We start from the raw sequence: 15,521 nt of genomic DNA, 5'->3' as shown, positions 1-15,521 counted from the left end.
CCAAATACCCGCCAAAAGATTTTAAAACCCGCCAAAAGGAATCCAAACATTCCAAAACCTGCCAAGACAATATAAACAACACAAGAGAAAACAAAACATTCTGAAACACCACCAAAACATTCCGAAAACCCGACAAAACATCATCAAAACAAATCAAAACCAACCAAAATATTCCAAAAACCCGCCAAAATGATTTAGAACCGCAAAACTCATCAAAACATTCTGAAAAGATGCCAAAACATTAGAAAACCAGCCAGAACTGATCAAAACATTCAAAATACTTGGCAAAACATCATAAAAAGTAATCATAAACCAACCGAAACATTCCAAAAACCTGACAAAATAGATTAGAACCCGCCAAAACTGATCAAAACATTCTGAAAAGATGCCAAAATACTATCAAACCAGTCTGAAGTGATTGAAACTTTCAATAACTTGCCAAAACATAATCAAAACAAATGAAAGCAAACCAAAACATTCCAAATACCCGCCAAAATATTTTAAAACCCGCCAAAAGGAATCCAAACATTCCAAAACCTGCCAACACAATAAAAACAACACAAGAGAAAACAAAACATTCTAAAACACCACCAAAACATTCCGAAAACCCGCCAAAACATCATCAAAACAAATCAAAACAACCAAACAATAAGAGGAACACGGCAACATATTGGCAAGCAAGAGACGGAGAGCGCGGCACCTGGTGACTTTTGTTTCTCACGGGAAAGGGCATCGTTCGTGTCCAGTGCCCGGTGGCCTGCTGTGGCCGGCAGCCTGCTGAACTTCCGCACAGATGAGGATACCGCCCAGATGCAAGGTGCCCATACAGGTGCGTGTGGCTGGTTTGACAGTGCCAAGTGCCTCCTGCAAACTGACATCAGGAACCTGGCCGGGTGACTTTTGTTTCTCTGGGGAAAAGCCATCGCTCCACTCCAAGGCCAGGTGGCCTGGAGTGGCCGGCTGCCTGTTGAAATTCCGCACGGATGCGGATAACTCCCAGATGAAAGGAGCCCCCACAGCCAACTGTGGCTGGTTTGACAGTGCCAAGTGCCTCCTGCAAACTGACATCAGGAACCTGGCCTGGTGACTTTTATTTCTCTGGGGAAAGGCCATTGTACGTGTCCAAGGTCTAATGGCCCGGAGTGGCCGGCTGCCTGCTGGAATTCGGCATGGATCAGGATGCCGCCGAGATGCAAGGTGCCCCCACAGGCAACTGTGGCTGGTTTGACAGTGCTAAGTGCCTCCTGCACACTGACATCAGGAACCTGACCTGGTGACTTTTGTTTCTCTGGGGAAAGGCCATGGGTCATATCCTACAAACTGTGGCCCAAAGTGGCCGGCTGACTGCTGAAATTCCGCACGGATCAGGATACCTCCGAGATGCAAGGTGCCCCACAGGCACCTGTGGCTGGTTTGACAGTGCCAAGTGCCTCCTGCCAACTGACATCAGGAACCTGGCCTGGTGACTTTTGTTTCTCTGGGGAAAGGCCATGGTTCATATCCTGAGCCTGGTGTCCTGAGTGGCCGGCCCCCTGCTGAAATTCTGCACGGACCAGGATGCCGCCGAGATGAAAGGTGCCCCCACAGGCAACTGTGGCTGGTTGGACAGTGCCAAGTGCTTCCTGCAAACTGACATCAGGAACCTGGCCTGGTGATTTTCTTTCTCAGGGGAAAGGCCATGGTTCATGTCCAGGGCCCGGTGGCCCGTACTTGCCTGCTGCCTGCTGAAATTCCACACGGATCAGGATACCTCCCAGATGTAAGGTGCCACCACAGGCAACTGTGGCTGGTGTGACAGTGCCAAGTGCCTCCTGCAAACTGACATCAGGAACCTGGCCTTGTGAGTTTTGTTTCTCTGGGGAAAGGCCATCATTCTTGTTCAGAGCCCAGTGGCCCGGAGTGGCCGGCTGCCTGCTGAAATTCCGCATGGATCAGGATGCCTCCCAGATGAAAAGTGCCCCCACAGGCAACTGTGGCTGGTTTGACAGTGCCAAGTGCCTCCTGCAAACTGACATCAGGAACCTGGCCGGGTGAGTTTTGTTTCTCTGGGGAAAGCCTTTCGTTCCTATCCATGGACGGGTGGCCCAGAGTGGCTAGCTGCCTGCTGAAATTCCGCACTGTTGAAGATACCTCCCAGATGGAAAGTACCACCACAGGCAACTGTGGCTGGTTTGACAGTGCCAAGCGCCTCCTGCAAACTGACATCAGGAACCTGCCCTGGTGACTTTTGTTTCTCTGGGGAAAGGCCATGGTTCATATCCTGAGCCTGGTGTCCTGAGTGGCCGGCCCCCTGCTGAAATTCTGCACGGACCATGATGCCGCCGAGATGAAAGGTGCCCCCACAGGCAACTGTGGCTGGTTTGACAGTGCAAGTGCTTCCTGCAAACTGACATCAGAAACCTGGCCTGGTGATTTTCTTTCTCAGGGGAAAGGCCATGGTTCATGTCCAGGGCCCGGTGGCCCGTACTTGCCTGCTGCCTGCTGAAATTCCACACGGATCAGGATACCTCCCAGATGTAAGGTGCAACCACAGGCAACTGTGGCTGGTTTGACAGTGCCAAGTGCCTCCTGCAAACTGACATCAGGAACCTGGCCTTGTGAGTTTTGTTTCTCTGGGGAAAGGCCATCATTCTTGTTCAGAGCCCAGTGGCCCGGAGTGGCCGGCTGCCTGCTGAAATTCCGCACGGATCAGGATACCTCCCAGATTCAAGGTGCTAAACTTGGGCTAAACAGAATCAAAACAAATCAAAACAAATCTAAACCTTCTAAAAACCGGCCAAAATAATTCAAAACCCGTCAAAACTAATCAAAACCTTCCGAATACCTGCCAAAACTTTCCAAATACCCGCCAAAAGATTTTAAAACCCGCCAAAAGGAATCCAAACATTCCAAAACCTGCCAAGACAATATAAACAACACAAGAGAAAACAAAACATTCTGAAACACCACCAAAACATTCCGAAAACCCGACAAAACATCATCAAAACAAATCAAAACCAACCAAAATATTCCAAAAACCCGCCAAAATGATTTAGAACCGCAAAACTCATCAAAACATTCTGAAAAGATGCCAAAACATTAGAAAACCAGCCAGAACTGATCAAAACATTCAAAATACTTGGCAAAACATCATAAAAAGTAATCATAAACCAACCGAAACATTCCAAAAACCTGACAAAATAGATTAGAACCCGCCAAAACTGATCAAAACATTCTGAAAAGATGCCAAAATACTATCAAACCAGTCTGAAGTGATTGAAACTTTCAATAACTTGCCAAAACATAATCAAAACAAATGAAAGCAAACCAAAACATTCCAAATACCCGCCAAAATATTTTAAAACCCGCCAAAAGGAATCCAAACATTCCAAAACCTGCCAACACAATAAAAACAACACAAGAGAAAACAAAACATTCTAAAACACCACCAAAACATTCCGAAAACCCGCCAAAACATCATCAAAACAAATCAAAACAACCAAACAATAAGAGGAACACGGCAACATATTGGCAAGCAAGAGACGGAGAGCGCGGCACCTGGTGACTTTTGTTTCTCACGGGAAAGGGCATCGTTCGTGTCCAGTGCCCGGTGGCCTGCTGTGGCCGGCAGCCTGCTGAACTTCCGCACAGATGAGGATACCGCCCAGATGCAAGGTGCCCATACAGGTGCGTGTGGCTGGTTTGACAGTGCCAAGTGCCTCCTGCAAACTGACATCAGGAACCTGGCCGGGTGACTTTTGTTTCTCTGGGGAAAAGCCATCGCTCCACTCCAAGGCCAGGTGGCCTGGAGTGGCCGGCTGCCTGTTGAAATTCCGCACGGATGCGGATAACTCCCAGATGAAAGGAGCCCCCACAGCCAACTGTGGCTGGTTTGACAGTGCCAAGTGCCTCCTGCAAACTGACATCAGGAACCTGGCCGGGTGACTTTTGTTTCCCTAGGGAAAAGCCGTGGTTCTTGTCCAGGGCCTGGTGGCCCGGAGTGGCCGGCTGCCTGCTGAAATTCCGCATGGATCGGGATGCCTCCCAGATGAAAAGTGCCCCCACAGGCAACTGTGGCTGGTTTGACAGTGCCAAGCGCCTCCTGCAAACTGACATCAGGAACCTGCCCTGGTGACTTTTGTTTCTCACGGGAAAAGGCATCGTTTGTGTCCAGTGCCCGGTGGCCTGGTGTGGCCGGCAGCCTGCTGAACTTCCGCACAGATGAGGATACCGCCCAGATGCAAGGTGCCCATACAGGTGCGTGTGGCTGGTTTGACAGTGCCAAGTGCCTCCTGCAAACTGACATCAGGAACCTGGCCGGGTGACTTTTGTTTCTCTGGGGAAAAGCCATCGCTCCACTCCAAGGCCAGGTGGCCTGGAGTGGCCGGCTGCCTGTTGAAATTCCGCACGGATGCGGATAACTCCCAGATGAAAGGAGCCCCCACAGGCAACTGTGGCTGGTTTGACAGTGCCAAGTGCCTCCTGCAAACTGACATCAGGAACCTGGCCTGGTGACTTTTATTTCTCTGGGGAAAGGCCATTGTACGTGTCCAAGGTCTAATGGCCCGGAGTGGCCGGCTGCCTGCTGGAATTCGGCATGGATCAGGATGCCGCCGAGATGCAAGGTGCCCCCACAGGCAACTGTGGCTGGTTTGACAGTGCTAAGTGCCTCCTGCACACTGACATCAGGAACCTGACCTGGTGACTTTTGTTTCTCTGGGGAAAGGCCATGGGTCATATCCTACAAACTGTGGCCCAAAGTGGCCGGCTGACTGCTGAAATTCCGCACGGATCAGGATACCTCCGAGATGCAAGGTGCCCCACAGGCACCTGTGGCTGGTTTGACAGTGCCAAGTGCCTCCTGCCAACTGACATCAGGAACCTGGCCTGGTGACTTTTGTTTCTCTGGGGAAAGGCCATGGTTCATATCCTGAGCCTGGTGTCCTGAGTGGCCGGCCCCCTGCTGAAATTCTGCACGGACCAGGATGCCGCCGAGATGAAAGGTGCCCCCACAGGCAACTGTGGCTGGTTGGACAGTGCCAAGTGCTTCCTGCAAACTGACATCAGGAACCTGGCCTGGTGATTTTCTTTCTCAGGGGAAAGGCCATGGTTCATGTCCAGGGCCCGGTGGCCCGTACTTGCCTGCTGCCTGCTGAAATTCCACACGGATCAGGATACCTCCCAGATGTAAGGTGCCACCACAGGCAACTGTGGCTGGTGTGACAGTGCCAAGTGCCTCCTGCAAACTGACATCAGGAACCTGGCCTTGTGAGTTTTGTTTCTCTGGGGAAAGGCCATCATTCTTGTTCAGAGCCCAGTGGCCCGGAGTGGCCGGCTGCCTGCTGAAATTCCGCATGGATCAGGATGCCTCCCAGATGAAAAGTGCCCCCACAGGCAACTGTGGCTGGTTTGACAGTGCCAAGTGCCTCCTGCAAACTGACATCAGGAACCTGGCCTTGTGAGTTTTGTTTCTCTGGGGAAAGCCTTTCGTTCCTATCCATGGACGGGTGGCCCAGAGTGGCTAGCTGCCTGCTGAAATTCCGCACTGTTGAAGATACCTCCCAGATGGAAAGTACCACCACAGGCAACTGTGGCTGGTTTGACAGTGCCAAGCGCCTCCTGCAAACTGACATCAGGAACCTGCCCTGGTGACTTTTGTTTCTCACGGGAAAGGGCATCGTTCATGTCCATTGCCCGGTGGCCTGGTGTGGCCGGCAGCCTGCTGAACTTCCGCACAGATGAGGATACCTCCCAGATGCAAGGTGCCCATACAGGTGCGTGTGGCTGGTTTGACAGTGCCAAGTGCCTCCTGCAAACTGACATCAGGAACCTGGCCGGGTGACTTTTGTTTCTCTGGGGAAAAGCCATCGCTCCACTCCAAGGCCAGGTGGCCTGGAGTGGCCGGCTGCCTGTTGAAATTCCGCACGGATGCGGATAACTCCCAGATGAAAGGAGCCCCCACAGGCAACTGTGGCTGGTTTGACAGTGCCAAGTGCCTCCTGCAAACTGACATCAGGAACCTGGCCCGGTGACTTTTATTTCTCTGGGGAAAGGCCATTGTACGTGTCCAAGGTCTAATGGCCCGGAGTGGCCGGCTGCCTGCTGGAATTCGGCATGGATCAGGATGCCGCCGAGATGCAAGGTGCCCCCACAGGCACCTGTGGCTGGTTTGACAGTGCCATGTGCCTCCTGCAAAATGACATCAGGAACCTGGCCTTGTGACTTTCCTTTCTCTGGGGAAAGACCATGATTCATGTCCAGGGCCGTGCGGCCTGGAGTGTCCGGCTGCCTGCTGAAATTCCGCATGGATCGGGATGCCTCCCAGATGGAAAGTGCCCCCACAGCCAACTGTGGCTGGTTTGACAGTGCCAAGTGCCTCCTGCAAACTGACATCAGGAACCTGGCCGGGTGACTTTTGTTTCCCTAGGGAAAAGCCGTGGTTCTTGTCCAGGGCCTGGTGGCCCGGAGTGGCCGGCTGCCTGCTGAAATTCCGCATGGATCGGGATGCCTCCCAGATGAAAAGTGCCCCCACAGGCAACTGTGGCTGGTTTGACAGTGCCAAGCGCCTCCTGCAAACTGACATCAGGAACCTGCCCTGGTGACTTTTGTTTCTCACGGGAAAAGGCATCGTTTGTGTCCAGTGCCCGGTGGCCTGGTGTGGCCGGCAGCCTGCTGAACTTCCGCACAGATGAGGATACCGCCCAGATGCAAGGTGCCCATACAGGTGCGTGTGGCTGGTTTGACAGTGCCAAGTGCCTCCTGCAAACTGACATCAGGAACCTGGCCGGGTGAGTTTTGTTTCTCTGGGGAAAAGCCATTGTACGTGTCCAAGGTCTAATGGCCCGGAGTGGCCGGCTGCCTGCTGGAATTCGGCATGGATCAGGATGCCGCCGAGATGCAAGGTGCCCCCACAGGCACCTGTGGCTGGTTTGACAGTGCCATGTGCCTCCTGCAAAATGACATCAGGAACCTGGCCTTGTGACTTTTGTTTCTCTGGGGAAAGACCATGATTCATGTCCAGGGCCTTGCGGCCTGGAGTGCCTGGCTGCCTGCTGAAATTCCGCATGGATCGGGATGCCTCCCAGATGGAAAGTGCCCCCACAGCCAACTGTGGCTGGTTTGACAGTGCCAAGTGCCTCCTGCAAACTGACATCAGGAACCTGGCCGGGTGACTTTTGTTTCCCTAGGGAAAAGCCGTGGTTCTTGTCCAGGGCCTGGTGGCCCGGAGTGGCCGGCTGCCTGCTGAAATTCCGCATGGATCGGGATGCCTCCCAGATGAAAAGTGCCCCCACAGGCACCTGTGGCTGGTTTGACAGTGCCAAGTGCCTCCTGCAAACTGACATCAGGAACCTGGCCTGGTGTCTTTTGTTTCTCAGCGGAAAGCCTTTCGTTCCTATCCATGGACGGGTGGCCCAGAGTGGCTGGCTGCCTGCTGAAATTCCGCACTGTTGAAGATACCTCCCAGATGGAAAGTACCACCACAGGCAACTGTGGCTGGTTTGACAGTGCCAAGTGCCTCCTGCAAACTGACATCAGGAACCTGGCCGGGTGACTTTTGTTTCTCTGGGGAAAAGCCATCGCTCCACTCCAAGGCCAGGTGGCCTGGAGTGGCCGGCTGCCTGTTGAAATTCCGCACGGATGCGGATAACTCCCAGATGAAAGGAGCCCCCACAGGCAACTGTGGCTGGTTTGACAGTGCCAAGTGCCTCCTGCAAACTGACATCAGGAACCTGGCCTGGTGACTTTTATTTCTCTGGGGAAAGGCCATTGTACGTGTCCAAGGTCTAATGGCCCGGAGTGGCCGGCTGCCTGCTGGAATTCGGCATGGATCAGGATGCCGCCGAGATGCAAGGTGCCCCCACAGGCAACTGTGGCTGGTTTGACAGTGCTAAGTGCCTCCTGCACACTGACATCAGGAACCTGACCTGGTGACTTTTGTTTCTCTGGGGAAAGGCCATGGTTCATATCCTACAAACTGTGGCCCAAAGTGGCCGGCTGACTGCTGAAATTCCGCACGGATCAGGATACCTCCGAGATGCAAGGTGCCCCACAGGCACCTGTGGCTGGTTTGACAGTGCCAAGTGCCTCCTGCCAACTGACATCAGGAACCTGGCCTGGTGACTTTTGTTTCTCTGGGGAAAGGCCATGGTTCATATCCTGAGCCTGGTGTCCTGAGTGGCCGGCCCCCTGCTGAAATTCTGCACGGACCAGGATGCCGCCGAGATGAAAGGTGCCCCCACAGGCAACTGTGGCTGGTTGGACAGTGCCAAGTGCTTCCTGCAAACTGACATCAGGAACCTGGCCTGGTGATTTTCTTTCTCAGGGGAAAGGCCATGGTTCATGTCCAGGGCCCGGTGGCCCGTACTTGCCTGCTGCCTGCTGAAATTCCACACGGATCAGGATACCTCCCAGATGTAAGGTGCCACCACAGGCAACTGTGGCTGGTGTGACAGTGCCAAGTGCCTCCTGCAAACTGACATCAGGAACCTGGCCTTGTGAGTTTTGTTTCTCTGGGGAAAGGCCATCATTCTTGTTCAGAGCCCAGTGGCCCGGAGTGGCCGGCTGCCTGCTGAAATTCCGCATGGATCAGGATGCCTCCCAGATGAAAAGTGCCCCCACAGGCAACTGTGGCTGGTTTGACAGTGCCAAGTGCCTCCTGCAAACTGACATCAGGAACCTGGCCTTGTGAGTTTTGTTTCTCTGGGGAAAGCCTTTCGTTCCTATCCATGGACGGGTGGCCCAGAGTGGCTAGCTGCCTGCTGAAATTCCGCACTGTTGAAGATACCTCCCAGATGGAAAGTACCACCACAGGCAACTGTGGCTGGTTTGACAGTGCCAAGCGCCTCCTGCAAACTGACATCAGGAACCTGCCCTGGTGACTTTTGTTTCTCTGGGGAAAGGCCATGGTTCATATCCTGAGCCTGGTGTCCTGAGTGGCCGGCCCCCTGCTGAAATTCTGCACGGACCATGATGCCGCCGAGATGAAAGGTGCCCCCACAGGCAACTGTGGCTGGTTTGACAGTGCAAGTGCTTCCTGCAAACTGACATCAGAAACCTGGCCTGGTGATTTTCTTTCTCAGGGGAAAGGCCATGGTTCATGTCCAGGGCCCGGTGGCCCGTACTTGCCTGCTGCCTGCTGAAATTCCACACGGATCAGGATACCTCCCAGATGTAAGGTGCAACCACAGGCAACTGTGGCTGGTTTGACAGTGCCAAGTGCCTCCTGCAAACTGACATCAGGAACCTGGCCTTGTGAGTTTTGTTTCTCTGGGGAAAGGCCATCATTCTTGTTCAGAGCCCAGTGGCCCGGAGTGGCCGGCTGCCTGCTGAAATTCCGCACGGATCAGGATACCTCCCAGATTCAAGGTGCTAAACTTGGGCTAAACAGAATCAAAACAAATCAAAACAAATCTAAACCTTCTAAAAACCGGCCAAAATAATTCAAAACCCGTCAAAACTAATCAAAACCTTCCGAATACCTGCCAAAACATTCCAAATACCCGCCAAAAGATTTTAAAACCCGCCAAAAGGAATCCAAACATTCCAAAACCTGCCAAGACAATATAAACAACACAAGAGAAAACAAAACATTCTGAAACACCACCAAAACATTCCGAAAACCCGACAAAACATCATCAAAACAAATCAAAACCAACCAAAATATTCCAAAAACCCGCCAAAATGATTTAGAACCGCAAAACTCATCAAAACATTCTGAAAAGATGCCAAAACATTAGAAAACCAGCCAGAACTGATCAAAACATTCAAAATACTTGGCAAAACATCATAAAAAGTAATCATAAACCAACCGAAACATTCCAAAAACCTGACAAAATAGATTAGAACCCGCCAAAACTGATCAAAACATTCTGAAAAGATGCCAAAATACTATCAAACCAGTCTGAAGTGATTGAAACTTTCAATAACTTGCCAAAACATAATCAAAACAAATGAAAGCAAACCAAAACATTCCAAATACCCGCCAAAATATTTTAAAACCCGCCAAAAGGAATCCAAACATTCCAAAACCTGCCAACACAATAAAAACAACACAAGAGAAAACAAAACATTCTAAAACACCACCAAAACATTCCGAAAACCCGCCAAAACATCATCAAAACAAATCAAAACAACCAAACAATAAGAGGAACACGGCAACATATTGGCAAGCAAGAGACGGAGAGCGCGGCACCTGGTGACTTTTGTTTCTCACGGGAAAGGGCATCGTTCGTGTCCAGTGCCCGGTGGCCTGCTGTGGCCGGCAGCCTGCTGAACTTCCGCACAGATGAGGATACCGCCCAGATGCAAGGTGCCCATACAGGTGCGTGTGGCTGGTTTGACAGTGCCAAGTGCCTCCTGCAAACTGACATCAGGAACCTGGCCGGGTGACTTTTGTTTCTCTGGGGAAAAGCCATCGCTCCACTCCAAGGCCAGGTGGCCTGGAGTGGCCGGCTGCCTGTTGAAATTCCGCACGGATGCGGATAACTCCCAGATGAAAGGAGCCCCCACAGGCAACTGTGGCTGGTTTGACAGTGCCAAGTGCCTCCTGCAAACTGACATCAGGAACCTGGCCTGGTGACTTTTATTTCTCTGGGGAAAGGCCATTGTACGTGTCCAAGGTCTAATGGCCCGGAGTGGCCGGCTGCCTGCTGGAATTCGGCATGGATCAGGATGCCGCCGAGATGCAAGGTGCCCCCACAGGCAACTGTGGCTGGTTTGACAGTGCTAAGTGCCTCCTGCACACTGACATCAGGAACCTGACCTGGTGACTTTTGTTTCTCTGGGGAAAGGCCATGGGTCATATCCTACAAACTGTGGCCCAAAGTGGCCGGCTGACTGCTGAAATTCCGCACGGATCAGGATACCTCCGAGATGCAAGGTGCCCCACAGGCACCTGTGGCTGGTTTGACAGTGCCAAGTGCCTCCTGCCAACTGACATCAGGAACCTGGCCTGGTGACTTTTGTTTCTCTGGGGAAAGGCCATGGTTCATATCCTGAGCCTGGTGTCCTGAGTGGCCGGCCCCCTGCTGAAATTCTGCACGGACCAGGATGCCGCCGAGATGAAAGGTGCCCCCACAGGCAACTGTGGCTGGTTGGACAGTGCCAAGTGCTTCCTGCAAACTGACATCAGGAACCTGGCCTGGTGATTTTCTTTCTCAGGGGAAAGGCCATGGTTCATGTCCAGGGCCCGGTGGCCCGTACTTGCCTGCTGCCTGCTGAAATTCCACACGGATCAGGATACCTCCCAGATGTAAGGTGCCACCACAGGCAACTGTGGCTGGTGTGACAGTGCCAAGTGCCTCCTGCAAACTGACATCAGGAACCTGGCCTTGTGAGTTTTGTTTCTCTGGGGAAAGGCCATCATTCTTGTTCAGAGCCCAGTGGCCCGGAGTGGCCGGCTGCCTGCTATAATTCCGCATGGATCAGGATGCCTCCCAGATGAAAAGTGCCCCCACAGGCACCTGTGGCTGGTTTGACAGTGCCAAGTGCCTCCTGCAAACTGACATCAGGAACCTGGCCTTGTGAGTTTTGTTTCTCTGGGGAAAGCCTTTCGTTCCTATCCATGGACGGGTGGCCCAGAGTGGCTGGCTGCCTGCTGAAATTCCGCACTGTTGAAGATACCTCCCAGATGGAAAGTACCACCACAGGCAACTGTGGCTGGTTTGACAGTGCCAAGCGCCTCCTGCAAACTGACATCAGGAACCTGCCCTGGTGACTTTTGTTTCTCACGGGAAAGGGCATCGTTCATGTCCATTGCCCGGTGGCCTGGTGTGGCCGGCAGCCTGCTGAACTTCCGCACAGATGAGGATACCTCCCAGATGCAAGGTGCCCATACAGGTGCGTGTGGCTGGTTTGACAGTGCCAAGTGCCTCCTGCAAACTGACATCAGGAACCTGGCCGGGTGACTTTTGTTTCTCTGGGGAAAAGCCATCGCTCCACTCCAAGGCCAGGTGGCCTGGAGTGGCCGGCTGCCTGTTGAAATTCCGCACGGATGCGGATAACTCCCAGATGAAAGGAGCCCCCACAGGCAACTGTGGCTGGTTTGACAGTGCCAAGTGCCTCCTGCAAACTGACATCAGGAACCTGGCCTTGTGACTTTCCTTTCTCTGGGGAAAGACCATGATTCATGTCCAGGGCCTTGCGGCCTGGAGTGTCCGGCTGCCTGCTGAAATTCCGCATGGATCGGGATGCCTCCCAGATGGAAAGTGCCCCCACAGCCAACTGTGGCTGGTTTGACAGTGCCAAGTGCCTCCTGCAAACTGACATCAGGAACCTGGCCGGGTGACTTTTGTTTCCCTAGGGAAAAGCCGTGGTTCTTGTCCAGGGCCTGGTGGCCCGGAGTGGCCGGCTGCCTGCTGAAATTCCGCATGGATCGGGATGCCTCCCAGATGAAAAGTGCCCCCACAGGCAACTGTGGCTGGTTTGACAGTGCCAAGCGCCTCCTGCAAACTGACATCAGGAACCTGGCCTGGTGACTTTTGTTTCTCACGGGAAAAGGCATCGTTTGTGTCCAGTGCCCGGTGGCCTGGTGTGGCCGGCAGCCTGCTGAACTTCCGCACAGATGAGGATACCGCCCAGATGCAAGGTGCCCATACAGGTGCGTGTGGCTGGTTTGACAGTGCCAAGTGCCTCCTGCAAACTGACATCAGGAACCTGGCCGGGTGACTTTTGTTTCTCTGGGGAAAAGCCATTGTACGTGTCCAAGGTCTAATGGCCCGGAGTGGCCGGCTGCCTGCTGGAATTCGGCATGGATCAGGATGCCGCCGAGATGCAAGGTGCCCCCACAGGCACCTGTGGCTGGTTTGACAGTGCCATGTGCCTCCTGCAAAATGACATCAGGAACCTGGCCTTGTGACTTTTGTTTCTCTGGGGAAAGACCATGATTCATGTCCAGGGCCTTGCGGCCTGGAGTGCCTGGCTGCCTGCTGAAATTCCACATGGATCGGGATGCCTCCCAGATGGAAAGTGCCCCCACAGCCAACTGTGGCTGGTTTGACAGTGCCAAGTGCCTCCTGCAAACTGACATCAGGAACCTGGCCGGGTGACTTTTGTTTCCCTAGGGAAAAGCCGTGGTTCTTGTCCAGGGCCTGGTGGCCCGGAGTGGCCGGCTGCCTGCTGAAATTCCGCATGGATCAGGATGCCTCCCAGATGAAAAGTGCCCCCACAGGCACCTGTGGCTGGTTTGACAGTGCCAAGTGCCTCCTGCAAACTGACATCAGGAACCTGGCCTGGTGTCTTTTGTTTCTCAGCGGAAAGCCTTTCGTTCCTATCCATGGACGGGTGGCCCAGAGTGGCTGGCTGCCTGCTGAAATTCCGCACTGTTGAAGATACCTCCCAGATGGAAAGTACCACCACAGGCAACTGTGGCTGGTTTGACAGTGCCAAGCGCCTCCTGCAAACTGACATCAGGAACCTGGCCTGGTGATTTTCTTTCTCAGGGGAAAGGCCATGGTTCATGTCCAGGGCCCGGTGGCCCGTACTTGCCTGCTGCCTGCTGAAATTCCACACGGATCAGGATACCTCCCAGATGTAAGGTGCCACCACAGGCAACTGTGGCTGGTGTGACAGTGCCAAGTGCCTCCTGCAAACTGACATCAGGAACCTGGCCTTGTGAGTTTTGTTTCTCTGGGGAAAGGCCATCATTCTTGTTCAGAGCCCAGTGGCCCGGAGTGGCCGGCTGCCTGCTGAAATTCCGCACAGATGAGGATGCCTCCCAGATGAAAAGTGCCCCCACAGGCACCTGTGGCTGGTTTGACAGTGCCAAGTGCCTCCTGCAAACTGACATCAGGAACCTGGCCGGGTGACTTTTGTTTCTCTGGGGAAAAGCCATCGCTCCACTCCAAGGCCAGGTGGCCTGGAGTGGCCGGCTGCCTGTTGAAATTCCGCACGGATGCGGATAACTCCCAGATGAAAGGAGCCCCCACAGGCAACTGTGGCTGGTTTGACAGTGCCAAGTGCCTCCTGCAAACTGACATCAGGAACCTGGCCTGGTGACTTTTATTTCTCTGGGGAAAGGCCATTGTACGTGTCCAAGGTCTAATGGCCCGGAGTGGCCGGCTGCCTGCTGGAATTCGGCATGGATCAGGATGCCGCCGAGATGCAAGGTGCCCCCACAGGCAACTGTGGCTGGTTTGACAGTGCTAAGTGCCTCCTGCACACTGACATCAGGAACCTGACCTGGTGACTTTTGTTTCTCTGGGGAAAGGCCATGGGTCATATCCTACAAACTGTGGCCCAAAGTGGCCGGCTGACTGCTGAAATTCCGCACGGATCAGGATACCTCCGAGATGCAAGGTGCCCCACAGGCAACTGTGGCTGGTTGGACAGTGCCAAGTGCTTCCTGCAAACTGACATCAGGAACCTGGCCTGGTGATTTTCTTTCTCAGGGGAAAGGCCATGGTTCATGTCCAGGGCCCGGTGGCCCGTACTTGCCTGCTGCCTGCTGAAATTCCACACGGATCAGGATACCTCCCAGATGAAAAGTGCCCCCACAGGCACCTGTGGCTGGTTTGACAGTGCCAAGTGCCTCCTGCAAACTGACATCAGGAACCTGGCCTTGTGAGTTTTGTTTCTCTGGGGAAAGCCTTTCGTTCCTATCCATGGACGGGTGGCCCAGAGTGGCTGGCTGCCTGCTGAAATTCCGCACTGTTGAAGATACCTCCCAGATGGAAAGTACCACCACAGGCAACTGTGGCTGGTTTGACAGTGCCAAGCGCCTCCTGCAAACTGACATCAGGAACCTGGCCGGGTGACTTTTGTTTCTCTGGGGAAAAGCCATCGCTCCACTCCAAGGCCAGGTGGCCTGGAGTGGCCGGCTGCCTGTTGAAATTCCGCACGGATGCGGATAACTCCCAGATGAAAGGAGCCCCCACAGGCAACTGTGGCTGGTTTGACAGTGCCAAGTGCTTCCTGCAAACTGACATCAGGAACCTGGCCTGGTGATTTTCTTTCTCAGGGGAAAGGCCATGGTTCATGTCCAGGGCCCGGTGGCCCGTACTTGCCTGCTGCCTGCTGAAATTCCACACGGATCAGGATACCTCCCAGATGTAAGGTGCAACCACAGGCAACTGTGGCTGGTTTGACAGTGCCAAGTGCCTCCTGCAAACTGACATCAGGAACCTGGCCTTGTGAGTTTTGTTTCTCTGGGGAAAGGCCATCATTCTTGTTCAGAGCCCAGTGGCCCGGAGTGGCCGGCTGCCTGCTGAAATTCCGCACGGATCAGGATACCTCCCAGATTCAAGGTGCTAAACTTGGGCTAAACAGAATCAAAACAAATCAAAACAAATCTAAACCTTCTAAAAACCGGCCAAAATATTTAAAAACCCGTCAAAACAAATCAAAACCTTCCGAATACCCGCCAAAATAATTTAGACCCACAAAACTCATCAAAACATTCTGAAAAAATGCCAAAACATTAGAAAACCAGCCAGAACTGATCAAAACATTCAAAAAACTTGGCAAAACATCATAAATCAAATCAAAACCAACCAAAACATTCCAAAAACCCAACAAAATAGTTTACAACCTGCCAAAACTGATCA

This window comes from Passer domesticus, chromosome 7 (assembly GCF_036417665.1).
Source record: "Passer domesticus isolate bPasDom1 chromosome 7, bPasDom1.hap1, whole genome shotgun sequence".
NCBI classification, from domain to species: Eukaryota; Metazoa; Chordata; class Aves; order Passeriformes; family Passeridae; genus Passer; species Passer domesticus.
Note: the sequence above shows the minus strand (reverse complement) of the source record.